The sequence below is a fragment of the Nilaparvata lugens genome, chromosome 1 (assembly GCF_014356525.2).
Source record: "Nilaparvata lugens isolate BPH chromosome 1, ASM1435652v1, whole genome shotgun sequence".
In the NCBI taxonomy this organism is placed as follows: Eukaryota; Metazoa; Arthropoda; class Insecta; order Hemiptera; family Delphacidae; genus Nilaparvata; species Nilaparvata lugens.
The window spans coordinates 8,653,407-8,668,236 of NC_052504.1; the positions used below are offsets into that span (position 1 = coordinate 8,653,407).

General features: G+C 35.0%; 1 protein-coding gene across 3 annotated transcripts in view; it reads left to right on the forward strand.

Annotated features, from left to right (window-relative positions):
* The window catches only part of LOC111051467, a 63,916-nt gene that overhangs the window by 23,743 nt on the left and 25,343 nt on the right, over positions 1-14,830 (forward strand). The window lies entirely within an intron of this gene.

The window sequence follows — 14,830 nt, forward strand, 5'->3', positions numbered from 1 at the left end:
GCAATCTAGTAGAGTATAATTTATATAGAGTAGAGTATTTCAACAGTTATCTCCCATTGCTTATCACTTTTTACATTCATGAATTTATAGGATTTTGGAGAAACTTGAGGAAAATATTTCTGTTTCAACTATTGTACAATGCCTACCCTATTTACTGGATTCCCTGAGTTGAACACGATGATAGTCGAGGCTATTGATGACAGGCACAGGCAGATTGACACAGGCAGTATGAGCAATTATTTATAGAGTATCCTGGTCACAGACAAATCTGCAACAAAAGGTACTACCTAAGGTATCTGCAACATTATAGTTGTAATTGATGTACGGTATTATTAGAGTATTATAGAGTATGATAGAGTATTATAGAGTATTATAGAGTATTATAGAGTATTATAGAGTATTATAGCAGAGTTGCACTCTCATTTTCACTGGTATATCATCTCTCTTAATCACTGATCAGCTACTTATGTAGGTATTAACATTAGCTGTATCTACATATCAACTATTCAAATAAACCATTAGCTTATCAACTATCAATACACATCTATTAACTACCAACAGGTAACCCGTGCTCCGCAAGGGTCTAATTTAAAACATGACAAACTGAAAACTTGAAGAATTTAAAATAGGCGTATGACCATCTTCGTTAAATTAAGAATTTATATGCCAAATTTCAAGTTTATCAGTCCAGTAGTTCAGACATGAATTTCCTATCCCGTACGTGTATAAGCCAGTTCTTTCCAGTTATTATATTACAGATTAGCTTATTAACCGATATGTAAGTACATTAATACAATCAATCAAGCCTGTGGTACTTTTCTGTAAGTTGTGTAATTCTGAATGATTAAATAAAAAAAAATAAATCCAACACAATTCAAATATTCTATACGCTTATAGTAGTGCTACTACATATAAGAACCGGGCTTGGGGTGATTGTAAGTTCATTGCATCTTGGGAGCTCCTTTTATAGCTGAAAATAAGAATAAGTTTTTATTGGCATAATTTCAGTTGGATCCAGAATACCGGAAACCGGTCTATTCTCAACTTTGCTTAACCAACTGTGAAGTGATGAAATGAATTATTACGAATTGTCAAGTAATGCAGGTTCAAATATTTCTCCTAGAATAAAATTTCGTCTGTGAATTAATGTCTCAATTTATTATTGTTACATAGAAATAATTCAGGTGCTCCAAGCACGGCTGGATTTCCCAATAGGCGCGGTAGACCCGGTGCAATCTTCCAGAGGGTGCATGACCAGAGATATATAATATGAATTAAATAGAGAATGCATTTATTCAAATGCTAATTAATATATAATTATTATTTAACGAAAATCTCAAATAAATGCTGCAAATCACCCCGAAGACTTCTGCTACTGCAGACATTGACAACAGGGTTAACAGCTAGATATATAATATGTGTTGAGAACCTCCCCTAGGTTGCTCCTTTTTGACTTATCGTCAGTCTGATTATTCGGATGTTTGGGATGCAATTATGAATTTGAATTGAAATTGAATTGAGAAAGGAAAAAATCAGCAGAAATAAAAATTTATAGCAATAAAATATCATAATTTTTCAGGCTGATAGAAAATTACGATTTTTAAGTTCATTAGACCGTATTTGGTTTTCCAACAAAAACGAATTTTCCAACATCTCAATCATCAATAATTCACATTTTGCAATCAAAGGTGGTCAATGTGATTCAATGTTGCGTAAAGCTCTCAATAACTCATATCAAAATTCTACAAGTTCACTTGGAAAATCTGAGATAATGCATTAGGAAGAAAACTGTTGAAAAGAACTCTCCAAACTCACAGCCCTGTCATTTCAGTTGAACCTTTTTGTATAGAATTTTTAGTAATTCAGTTTTTCTCCAGTGCAGTCGTTCTCGGAATAATTAAATAACCCAAATATATGTATTGCATTCTTATTGTTAAATTCACCGATCACGGCAATAATATTAAATTGACGTAGGAGTGGCTGAATTAATACTCCACGCCTCCAAAACCAAGGAGCTATCTGATTGGTCAATGGGTTGAGTAGTCGCCATTTTACCTTCACAGCTCACCACACCACCAATAGGAAACAAGCAGCTTGAGAACGTCACGTGCAAATCATTGTCCAATGAGACTGCTCTTGAATTTGAGGCGACAGTATAGCCACTCCCATATATTAATTGGTGTCATGAGTTAGTTCTGCCTCTCTCCACTAGAATTATTCTATTCTAATATTCTTGGAGATAACAAACTAGCATACTCTTTGTAAAAATACCATAATTATGAAGTTGAATCGTGATTTTATATGATGGTGTAAAGCGAACAACATAATACGATTGATATAGGTTTTCAAAAACTATTTAAGTAGATTATTATAATTCAAGTTAATTATTATTATTCAACTAGAGTCGAAACGAGAGAGAATAAGGATTATAATAAGAGTGTTATAATGATTCCGGATGTTTCCAAGGCGATTGAAATAAATTGTTTCAGAATGGTTATTCATTACCGGTACCTACTAATAGAAATATCTTAACGTGAAACTCAAAAAACTGTACAAAACATTATGAAGATATATAAATACATTTTTATTACATAACTTTTATTTGATTCATTCAATACTAAAAACTATGCAAGATTGGTAATATCTGCCATGTCAATGATCTCGATATGTATGGATCAGAAATAATCTTGTTTAGTTTCAGATAGGCAATAACTCATTTTCTCTCTAGTCAATCTGGTTTCCCAGTTCACACTTACTGTATGTTCCTACAAGAACGATAGGACGGGAGATGACAGGCACATGCAGAAAACAGCATACTGTACGTACCAAAATAGTAAAGTTCAAGTGGTGACGAATTTCTTACAAATTAAATGTGAGGTCAATCTGTAACAATGTGATATCAATCTGTATATACTTTTCCACACATGAATAACCTCGTAAAATGCAACTTAAACTATTTATTTTAGAACCATTATTCTTAGCAAGGAAAAACTTTCTTGTAGGATGAGTGATTATTCATTTTAAATTCTCTAAAATCACATTAAGTACAATGTTCAGCAGGATTGATACTTTGCAGGTTGTATAGGAAAGGTATAAAGGTTGTAAAATCGTGTTTTATCAAACACCAACGAGCAATCACATAAGAGAAATAAGAAATCAATTGCTAGGATTAAAGACTACATGAGACTTTTTGTGTAGTTGAGAAGTTGATATTGTGGTAATTATTCATATTGAATGAAAAAGACTTAGAAATTGTCAAAAAACCACAGAGTTATTGATACTTAGAAAGACCGATTTGGGTTATTACACCATTGTCAATCTCTGATAAACTGAGAGATTGACGATGGTGAAATAACCGAAACTGGTCTTTCTAAGTATCAATAACTCTGTGGTTTTTTGACTATTTCTTAGTCTTTTTCATTCGACTATATGAGAGGCTGGAAGTCAACCAGAGCGTTAACGTCATAATGCTGATAAGGTGGAAAATGATAAGGCATAGGTAGCAATTATCTCTTAACAAGATATAAAAAGGTAAATAACACATCAAATAGAACAGGTATTAATTTATTGGGTCATCACAATCATACTCTAAGTACATGAAAACACTGTCACCTCATTCTTCGAGAACATTATTAAATTTATCAACTATAATTTGATAAAACTAAATCAAACTTCTTCCAGATTATTTATTCAACTTCTACAACTAATAATCAAACTACAACTGAACTTGAAGTGCAAAGCAAATCATGAGAACCTGTCCGTTGTCAATCCATTTATCTTGAGAAAACAATGCCCTTGTCCGATAAGAGATACATGATGAGGACATATCAATTACAAGTTTAGGGACATAAAATCCTATGAGGCCAACAACTGGGCCTTGTTGGAACTAGGTTGTAAAATGTCCGAAAGATAATTTTGTCATCCTGTCAAGTCTGTCAAACAGAGGAATGCATAGTGTGATAGGCCAGTCAAAATTCAACAGATACACGCTGTTCTTGCTGCTCTATATATGTATAACACAACATGTGTCCCTATGTATTATGTGCCGTGAGTTATGAATATCAAGATAGCGGCAGAAGCGCCAATTTCAGGACAATTTGCATTTACATAAGCGCTACTTACATAAGCTGACAATTGCGGTGAGTCAATTACGGTACTTCCCTTTGATCTATATCTTTTCAAAAATTGCAGTTTTCCTTTCTGCGGGTATTTGCTGGAGGCACAGTCACAGTCAACATAAGCTGTAAAAAGTTCTGTAAGGTTCGAATTTTGGATTCTTTTACTGTGAAACAGTACTGTACTGTACTGTACAGTACTTTTACTGTGAAGGGTGTGAGTTGAGAATATGAAATTTTCATTTTAAATTTGTATTGTTTTTGTTTAGAATGTTACATGCTCAAGTGACTACAAATGCTCAGAGCACTACAAATATTTGGGGCGATAGGAACATTCTAAATTAATCGCTAATCAAGGATTACATGAGCCTATGATCGCATTTATCATGACGTGTGTTACACGCTCCGAGTTCAAACAATCACTGACCCTTTTGAACTGAGATGGTGCATCTTTCAGTTTTCCTCATGAGCAAAAACATCTCTTCTTTGATTCCTTGAGAGTTCAAGTAGTAGCTAATGTACGAACGTGTTTCAAAAAAGTAAAGTTTTTCTTATTTGGTTATATTCAATTTGGCAATAATGGAGTGGCCGTATATTAGAGTGGCTTAGACGCTGACTTCACAAACCGGAGGTGAATAACCATAAATGATATGAATTATTAAATTGTCGCATAAGACAAATATTGTTGATGTGTCAGGCTATACACTTATTGTCAAGCAAGACCTATATTATTTGATTCAAAAGTTCGGATTCAAAGTGCATTTGCTTCAGGAGTTTGAAGACCCGAGTGGCTTGACAGCAGCTTGACCAACTAGTGAGATATTTACATAAAAATTGCAAACATGTTCACTAGAGATGACCATATTAGTCCAAGAGAGACAGGTGAAATGTCGAAGCCAATTTAGGCAGTATCCTCAGCACACGTGATACACGGTACACGGTATGCAGATCAAGTTACTCTACCCGCAGAAGTGAATGACATACTACTAAAGTTCCCCCCCCCCTCTCCTCACCACTGATCTACTAGTGAACCTCGGACTCCTTGTTAAGCATAATTGCTGTCATTCACCTCAATATATATTCTGTATGAATCGAAATCACCAGCACTCTCAACTGTAGATCAAAATCTTGATAAATCCAGTATAAATATTTGTAAAACTTCTTTGAGATTCAATTTGTCAACAGAACACATACCCATCAGAGGTCCAGTTCCAGAGTTATACAAGCAACTCTATGTTGATTATATGGCATGCTTTTTACCATTGCAATAGGTTAACGACATCATATATATTGAGTAATTTGATAAATGAAATAAAATAATACATATAGGGTGACACAGAATAGCAGGAATTTTTAAAAACGCTATAAAACATTAGTGGAATGGGCAAAAATGATTTTATTCAAACTAATGTAAAGTTCAAGACTTGTCATTTAAGAATTACTAATAACATCTAACACTTTTTGACAATTACTTCTTCAAATGGCTTCCTCCTGAACAAATACACTCTTGAAATCTGTGTTGATTCCTCATTGATCGCTGCAACATCTGCGTTTTCTGGTCCCATGATCTGTCCACCTGCGATTTTCTGTTTGTGAAGCTATCTCAAGTCAAACGTTTCTACAACTTGGCCAATAACTGTGGTTGAAGCATAACAGACAATTCAAAATGAAATAAACAATATCCCAGCTGAAATGTTGCAGCAATCGTTCAGGAATCTCAACACTGATTTATTAGATAGATGTTATTAATAACTCTCAAATGGCAAGTCTTGAACTTTACATTAGTTTGAATAAAATCATTTTTGCCCTTCCCACTAATGTTTTATGGCGTTTTTAAAAGTTTCTGTTATTCTGTGTATACATTTTATAAAATATATATTGAGTAATGTGATAAATAGAAAAAACACCATCCAGGGGTGCCCACAGGAGGAAGAAGTTTGAATGCAGACTGTCTCCTCCAAATTCTTGAATTCTGGGTTGGGGGTCCTAGATTTTTCTAAAACAAATCCATCGTAAAACGTAATACAAAACTGGAATGGTGGATAGTCTATGAAAAGCTCCCCAGACTAGCTATAGACATAATTACTCAACATTCTATTAAGAGTAAAGAAACGATCTTTTTACTCCACTCACTATCTGTTGAGCGAGTATATTTGTAATGAGAGTGTTAACCTTCAGGACGAGACCATATTGAGCGGGGTTTCAGGTGATTTCTTGGCAGAGCAGGAAGCTCTCCGATTGGCTGATTTGGTTGGCGCTTGAAAAACACCCATGGTCTCCCTGCTGTTGTGTCATGAAGGCAAAATGAATTTATCATCACCCAAAAATTATTTGTGTTGCCTGTTCGGTCCACTCGATTGCACTGTGGTGAAAATTGTCACAAAGAAATATTTCTATAGAAAATGTATTTATTTATATTTATAAAAAAAATATTTTTCCGATTTTCTTCCGGTAGCATTGTAGCCTACCATTAGTAGCCCACATTGTACATGAGTAGCACTCGTACACCGCTATTATAGTAACCTACTAATCGACGGAAACCACTCTTGTTAAATAGATATTGTAGCTTATTGCAAAGTACAGGAAACACAAATGATTGAGAGAAATAACATCACAATGAACTGTAACTATTCTCTGATATAAAATATCAAGGTAGCAACTCACATGTTCACTGTAATAGGATCTATTATTCTATTTTTCATCAGCATTAATCACAATGTTGCCTAGAATTCATTGTATTGGAGCAGTACAAAGATTTTCCATCAACATAATATTATTGGCAATACTACACAGAATACGATATTAGCTAGAACAAGATTCATAACTTGATACGATCAATTTTATTCATTCTGTATAAAATTCAATTTAGTGTATTGTTACTGCACTTCTTATTTTCACAATTTCTTCACTGGCACTTATCATTATCATTCTCATCTTCTCATTCTACATTCAAATAAAACTTTTTAGGTTAGTGAGCAGGGCAAGCACTCTTGCTTGCTCTATTATCTTTATTGATATAAATAAAGATATTATTCCTCTCCATCTCCTCTCCATCTCCTTTTCATCTCCTCTCCATCTCCTATCCATCTCCTCTCCATCTCCTCTCCATCTCCTCTCCATCTCCTCTCCATCTCCTCTCCATCTCCTCTCCATCTCCTCTCCATCTCCTCTCCATCTCCTCTCCATCTCCTCTCCATCTCCTCTCCATCTCCTCTCCATCTCCTCTCCATCTCCTCTCCATCATCACTTCACACTCATTCTCACCATCATTTTCACGTGTATCCGTCGGTCCCGGCTGCCTATAAAGCATTCATTAGGTCATGTCAGAGGCCCTGAAATTTATCAGTTGCGACCTGAAAACCCTGACACCATACCTGAGCCAGCCAGGTCAATCGATATCATTATTATTACCATCATTTCACTTTCTCTTTAATGAAATAATTGTTTTTCAAGTAATTTATTTTTCTCTTTTCAAACTTTCGTTTCAGTAATTTCTTGTGTTCTTTATGAATGGATATTATCTTAGGCTTACTTTTGTTTTAAGGAGGCATATCTGAGTTATTCAGTTATTGAGTTACCTGTTGTTTCCAATGGTATTTTGTGAATGAATAAATAAATAGAGAATAAACCAATTAGAAAACTTGAAAATAAATTAGCTGTAGTGGAATAGCAATAACATAATATCTTTAACAATAGGAGAAGTCTAACAATATCAACAATAAGTATTAATTTTTTCGATAAAAGAGTGGAGAAACAGAATATAAATTGAAGATGGTTATCGAGAGTGACATATCTTCTTCAGCCTAATTCATCTCTCAATTTTTCGGAGAGAACTTATTCTAAATCTGAATCATCTCTAAACTAGATTATAGTTTTAAACGTAAAATGAATAACACCATCTCTTTGTCTAGTGTAAATAGCTTATTAGTTGAAATAGAATAGTTTTTCAAAAAAATGAAACTGACCAGATTTCAAAAAAAAATTAGTTAATTAAGCCGATACTTCCCAAATCTACACTGCTTTCTTTCGTACCTACGAAAATAATTGTCAAAATGAATGAGCATAGCACCAGCCACCAGCCTCTGTAGCCTAAAAGTTGGAAGTCCAGTACAGTGATCGGTATCATAGTTCACACCCAATTCCAATTTTTCGTTGTTTTTTTAAACATTGTCAAATCTCTTTTCAATCACAGTGGATACAATCAACACGCGATGCTACAGTAGGGCGCGGCCTCCACCTCCCTTCATCTCCAACTCCACCAATCATTCTAAACAGCAGACAAGGTCTAGTTTAGTGGGTCTGTCAGCGTTTATCTATCCAATTCTATTGTGCAGTATGCACTTGAATCGTCCGAAATGCCAGAGTAGCTTCCTGTGCACAAGGTTCGCACCTACCGTAATTTGATGGGAACTTTCATTCAAACGCCGCAATGAATGGACCTCTATATTGCTCCTGGGCCACATTGCAAAGTTCCAAGGTCAAGAAATTAGTAACATTAATAATATAATAGTAGATAATTGGGAAGTTATCTTTCGAATTGATTATCATTTTACAGATCAGAGCTTATTCGATATTTTTTATAGAGTGACGCGAAGGAATCTGAGAGAATAGAATGTAAGAACCAGTGGTGACGTACACCCATTGAGAGTTTGCTCTCCCATTACGTCACAATTTTTATTCAACATGATTACAAATAATCACGTTTTCACTTGCATACTTGTACGAGAATACATATTCAAACACTAATAATTAATAGTGTTTAATATTTTAAACAATTGTGTTTAAAATAGAGTATTTTCTAGTGATTCCTGATTAGAGAATTACGGTCCCTACTCGGGCGTTCATTCGTTCTTGCAGGACCTGGTTTCATTTCAGTTACCTATACCACTGATGCACAGATTATGATGCCTTGGGTGCATTGGATTTTTGGCTCAAATAAATTATGTGGAACTGACAATATCGCTTTTATTTCACCTTGATAAGGAGAAATTTCAGAACATCTCAGTTCATAGAATAAATTTCATTTGTTTCTTTTGATCTTAATACTTTCACCCATTCTACTGAGATCAGAATTTCATAGCAATAATGAGCAAAGAAGTACCAACAAAATATATGCTCAGCTTATATGAATAATTTACAATTCCAAAGAGGAGTGTCAGTATCCTTTTAGAAATATGCAATACTTTACAGATTTACGATATAGCTCTGTTGCATCAGCATTAGCATTTTTTTTAATGGGTTATAATCAAGAATTCAAAAAAATTCAACCAATCATGATCGAATTTCATGAGACAATGTTTGATTCTATCCTATTATATTAAACGAGCAATTTCTGTATTTTCATATCTGGTTATTTATATTTATATCTGGTTATTTATGTTCAACGGATCTCGAAAACGGCTCTAACGATTTTCACAAAATTTGGAACATAGTAGGTTTATGATAAAAAAATTCGATTGCACTAGTTCTCATTCTTGAGAAAACTCGCTGAACGACATTAAAAGAATAATTCATTCTTGGCTGAAAAAGCTGTGGATAGTAAAAAAAGTGAGTGATCAAGTGAGTGTGTGGAATATAAACACGATCATTTTAGAGAATTGTGTTCTGTTTATCAATAAATTAAAATAACGAGCGAAGCTCGGTGCCCCGATATTTATATCTATAATTAGCCGTCAGGCTCGCTTCGCTCGCCATATCCGTCTAGCCAGGGGGCTGCGCCCCCCTGGACCCCCGACTGGATCGTCCAAGAATGAGATCAGCAATATAATATTCCCAGGATTTAAGTAGCAGTGCCCAATCAATTTTTCCGCGATAAATGCATTTGAATCTTCAACTTGGTGCCAACCTAACAAAGTCAACTCAACTTAAGGCCAACCTGACAAAATTATTAATTTAGTTGCCAGTTTCGAAGAGGTACTCCATCTAGATTATAGTTCTATAGTAACATATGATATGGAAATTTCAATTATAATTAAGAGATTGGGAGAAGAAGAATATGCATGCTAAAAGACGAACTTTAAACCCTTAAAAACAACCCTTAGAGTTTAAATATTGCTAAAAGATTTCTTATTGCGCATCTAAAGGGTCAACTGAACATACCTACCAAATTTGAACGTTTTTGGTCCGGTAGATTTTTAGTTATGCGAGTGAGTGAGTGAGTGAGTCAGTCAGTCAGCCAGTGAGTGAGTGAGTGAGTGCCATTTCGCTTTTATATATATTGATAGAAATTTGTTCCTGGATTTCCAAGGCAGAGCAATTATGAATGAGAAGAGGCAAAGAGACATACCAGACGAGATTACTCGCGTTTTGAATGGAAAGAGGAATACTTCAAGTCACGTATGACCTGTGATGACTTGCATTTAGATAGTACTTTTCTAAAGTGAGTGTACCAATATCTAAATATAAATAGTTATTCTAGATGATGGACCATTATCTAAGAATTCATATGAAAACCTTCTCTGAAATGTTTAATCTTTACAATGATAATTATTATTACCTTGGGCCTCGATAAGAAAGAATTATTTAGTACGGTATGGGAACCGATGAAAATCTATTTTTGAGTAAATCTATTTATTGAAAACTTTTCCGAAAATAATAATTTGTTTATTTTTTGGAACGTTCTAGGAGGAACAAGAGAACACCAAACTTCATTCAGAAAATAAAGCACAATGTTCAGAGCGAGAGACATTCAAGATTGATAGAATGAGCTGATTAACTTTCTACAGTTGTGGGAAATTTAAGGCTTCACGTTTCGCAGGAAAAGGGAATTATGCAAAAATGTTAATGGAACAATCCAGTTCTAGGAAATTACTCCTCATCCAAATTCATCTCAAGTCTTATAAAAGGGACATATTATGATCATCATTCTCGACTTGTCAATTATACTGTTTTAAAGTTTGATGGACTCTCTACACTATTTCACGGAGTTGAAACTTTATCTGAAGATAATAGAGATTTTTAATACTTTTTATTCACCGGTATTTCACGGATTTGAAACTTTATCTGAAGACAATAGAGTTTTTCTAATACTTTTATTCACCGGTATTTCACGGATCTGAAACTTTATCTAAAGACCAAACAGTTCTTAGAATACTTCTTATTCACCGGTACATTCTTCCTACAGTGGAATTTAAGAGGTCTATTATTTTTTTTACAAAGGACGGCAGAATCAATTTACGCACAGATATGAGCCTAGCAAACTAAGCTCACGTCGTGTGGGATTCCTCATTTTTGAGTTGAGACTCCACTCATGTGGGAGGCGTTCTACATTGTCGTGCGTCTCCGGCATAGACACACTTTCAACATTGGATGCGCAAACCCACTTAACTGTCTAGTGCTCCCCGAAAGTAAAACTGACAAAGAATCCTCACAAAGAATAATTGCTTCAGTCTAATCAAGGTATACGCCGTTTGGAGTACAGATAGTCTGCGTCCTCACTCCCAATATACATAGAATTGCCCACATTTCTTCATTGTTGACCGAGCGAAGTGAGGTCTAAAGGTGCGTACAGATATACGCGCCGCGAACATGAGCAATTCACTCTTAATCAGCTGACTATATGTGTATTTTTACAGAAACGGTAAGATACAGAAATGAAAAGCTTGACATCAACTGATTAAAAGTGAATTGCTCATGTTCGCGGCGCTTAAATCTGTACGCACCTTTAGATTCTAGTCGACGGTTTGACATTTCTCTTAATGTTTAAATGTTTATATGTTGCGCATTTACGGCGAAACGCGATAATAGATTTTCATGGAATTTGACAGGTATGTTCCTTTTTTAATTGCGCGTCGACGTATATACAAGGTTTTTGGAAATTTTGCATTTCAAGGATAAAATGAAAGAAAAAGGAGCCTCCTTCATACGCCAATATAAGAGTAAAAATCAGACTATAGAATTATTCATCATAAATCAGCTGACAAATGATTACACAGATGTGTGGAGAAGCCAGTCTATTGCTGTATTTCCATAAGGTCTATATAGTTCCAATCAGGTACTTGTGGATGAGAAGACTGCGTCTACTATTCACAGAACTACTAGTATATCTATATCAGTTACTCCAAATCTTGTTATCATAGATACAATCTATTACCGCGTTTCGCCGTAAATGCGCAACATATAAACATTTCAACATTTGACATTAAGAGAAATGCCAAACCGTCGACTTTAATCTTAGACCTCGCTTCGCTCGGTCAATAATGAATATTTCTTATTTTCACATACTATATTTGTTGGAGCCAGCTCTAGTTTTCATTTTTCGTTTTTGAATTGGACGCGCGCTCCTCGTTCAGTTCGTATTTCTTTCACTTGAGTGCGTCGCGCTCACTAGCCGGTTAGGCTGTTTCTTTCAGCTCAGTCTCGCTTCGTAATAGCTTGCCTCGAGTCGGGGGATTGATAATTATTATTCGTCGATCATTCCCTGAAGAAAATCGTTCTTCAAATTATTATTTTTTCGTTAATGTTATATCGTACACCATAAACCTACGTTTGGAAGAGTGTTTGCCAAACTCCCTTTAGTTGAAAGTTTTAAACTATTATTTTTCGATTGGAAAGTTCACCGATCTATAGTCTTTAAAGACATTGTAAATATCTCGTCAGAAATATATGTGCAACGTTATATGATGGAAGCCGAATTTACCAACAGTAGATGACAATTAAGCTTGCCTTTTCACCATCCTTGATTCATCTCCTACCTCGGGGACACCTGAATACCTTACCTGGGAGTTGTAAGCTCAATAATATAAATATTACATTAGGTACTCTGCAGATTTTCGGTGAGTTGTTCTTTTATATATTCATTGCATGTACTTGTTTCTGTAGAGATATCACTTGTTTCTTTTCTATTCAATACAGTCCACTTTACATCAAAATTATTGATTACCAATTTAAAATCAATATAAATTTCTTAAAGTTGAACCTTAGAGTTTACATTGGTCATCCAGGCCAGATTTTATTGGCTATTTTTTATTCAAATATTTGGCAAGCACTTATCCAATTTTATTGTAAATCGTTTGTGCATGCTAGGGTTCAAACCTGTTTGTACATTATGAATTGAGCCGATCAAGTTGGTTCACTCTTATCTCTATTGTCCGTTCGGAACCGTTACTTTGCAATGCTGATAACGTTATCGCTTAGCTTGCTTCGTCTATTGAGCTTTCTCTGTTCAATTTGTACTAACATTATCATTTTGCTTGCTTGAATCATCAATGAAAATCGTTCATTGTTGCATTCGTAATTTTATTCGAAAATTAGTAAATGAAAATCATTAAGACCTTTCCAATATCCAATCATGAGTGAAAAGAAGTTAAAGCTCAAACGAGCTAAACTTGAGCAATATTTCTATCGTATTCAACGTACTTTCGATTTGTCGAAAAAGGCTTTAAAAGAAGAAGCTAGTGCTAAACAATTTCTAATTCTCTATAGTTCCACTCTTAAAACTGTTCAGGATTATGAAGCTGTTGAAATGGAAATACAGGAGCTTGAAATGGAAAAAGACCCGGAATTTGTACCCAAATTTAGTAGTTCACATATGGAAATGTTCGAACATATGGAAGCAATTGCTAGTGAATTGAAAAAACGCAGTCAGGTTGTACCTAGTGTTTCTACCCCGGCTCAACCTGTATCTTCCAATAAGGATTCGTCTAATATTTTACCGAAAATTGAAATTCCTGTGTTCGACGGAGATCAATCAAAATGGGCGGTATTCTACGAAATGTTTAAATGCATGATTCATGACAACAAATCGATTCCAAATCAACAAAAGGTCCAATATCTGGTGTCCAAACTATCTGGAGAAGCGGCTAATATTTCACGTCATCTACCACCTATTGCTAATAATTATGAAATTATTTGGGATGCATTAATTAAGCGGTTCAATGACCCCCGCTCACTCTCAAATGTGTACTTGAAACAAATTTTCGAATTCAATTGTCTAAAATCTGAGTCTCGTGCAGGTTTAGTTTCTATAGTCGATCAGTTCTGTGGTTCAATTACTGCTTTAAAACGCCTACGAGGTGAAGATGTATCTGATGCAATATTTCTGTTCCAAGCGTTGAAAATTTTAGATCCTGTTTCTCGAAAGGCATTTGAAGCTTCAGTTCATACTAAGGATGATCCCACATATACTGATTTTGTTTCATTCATCGAAAGGCAGATTAAATCGTTACCGCATGACGAATCGTCTAAACAATGCAAGCCAGTAGTGAAACCAATACCAAAATCCAAAGTGTTGGTTGTTCAATCGAATTCGCAAGTGACCAAATCACCGGTAAAAATATCAGAATGTCTGAAATGTTCGATGACAAATCATAAATTGATCAATTGTCGTCTTTTTCGTCAGTTATCACCTTGGGACCGTTTTCGTTTTGTTAAGGAGAAGGGTTGCTGTTTGAAATGTTTCTCGCCAGCCCATCGTAGTAAAGATTGTACTTCTTCCAACTGCGAGGAATGTAGTCAGAAGCATAATTCGCTTTTACATTTCGGAAATGCTTCAAATTCGTCATCAAATTCGGATGCGAAAAAGGTAGAAAATAATACTATTACCTGTTGTTCTATCGATTCGAAGTCGGCACCGTATAGTGTTCTACTATCAACTGCTCAAGTCGAGGTACCTGATAAGAGAGGTAGATTGCACAAAATAAGAGTTTTAGTTGATTCAGCTAGTCAAAGTCATTTCATTACTCGTAAACTTTGTCGTAAATTGCAACTATCGATTT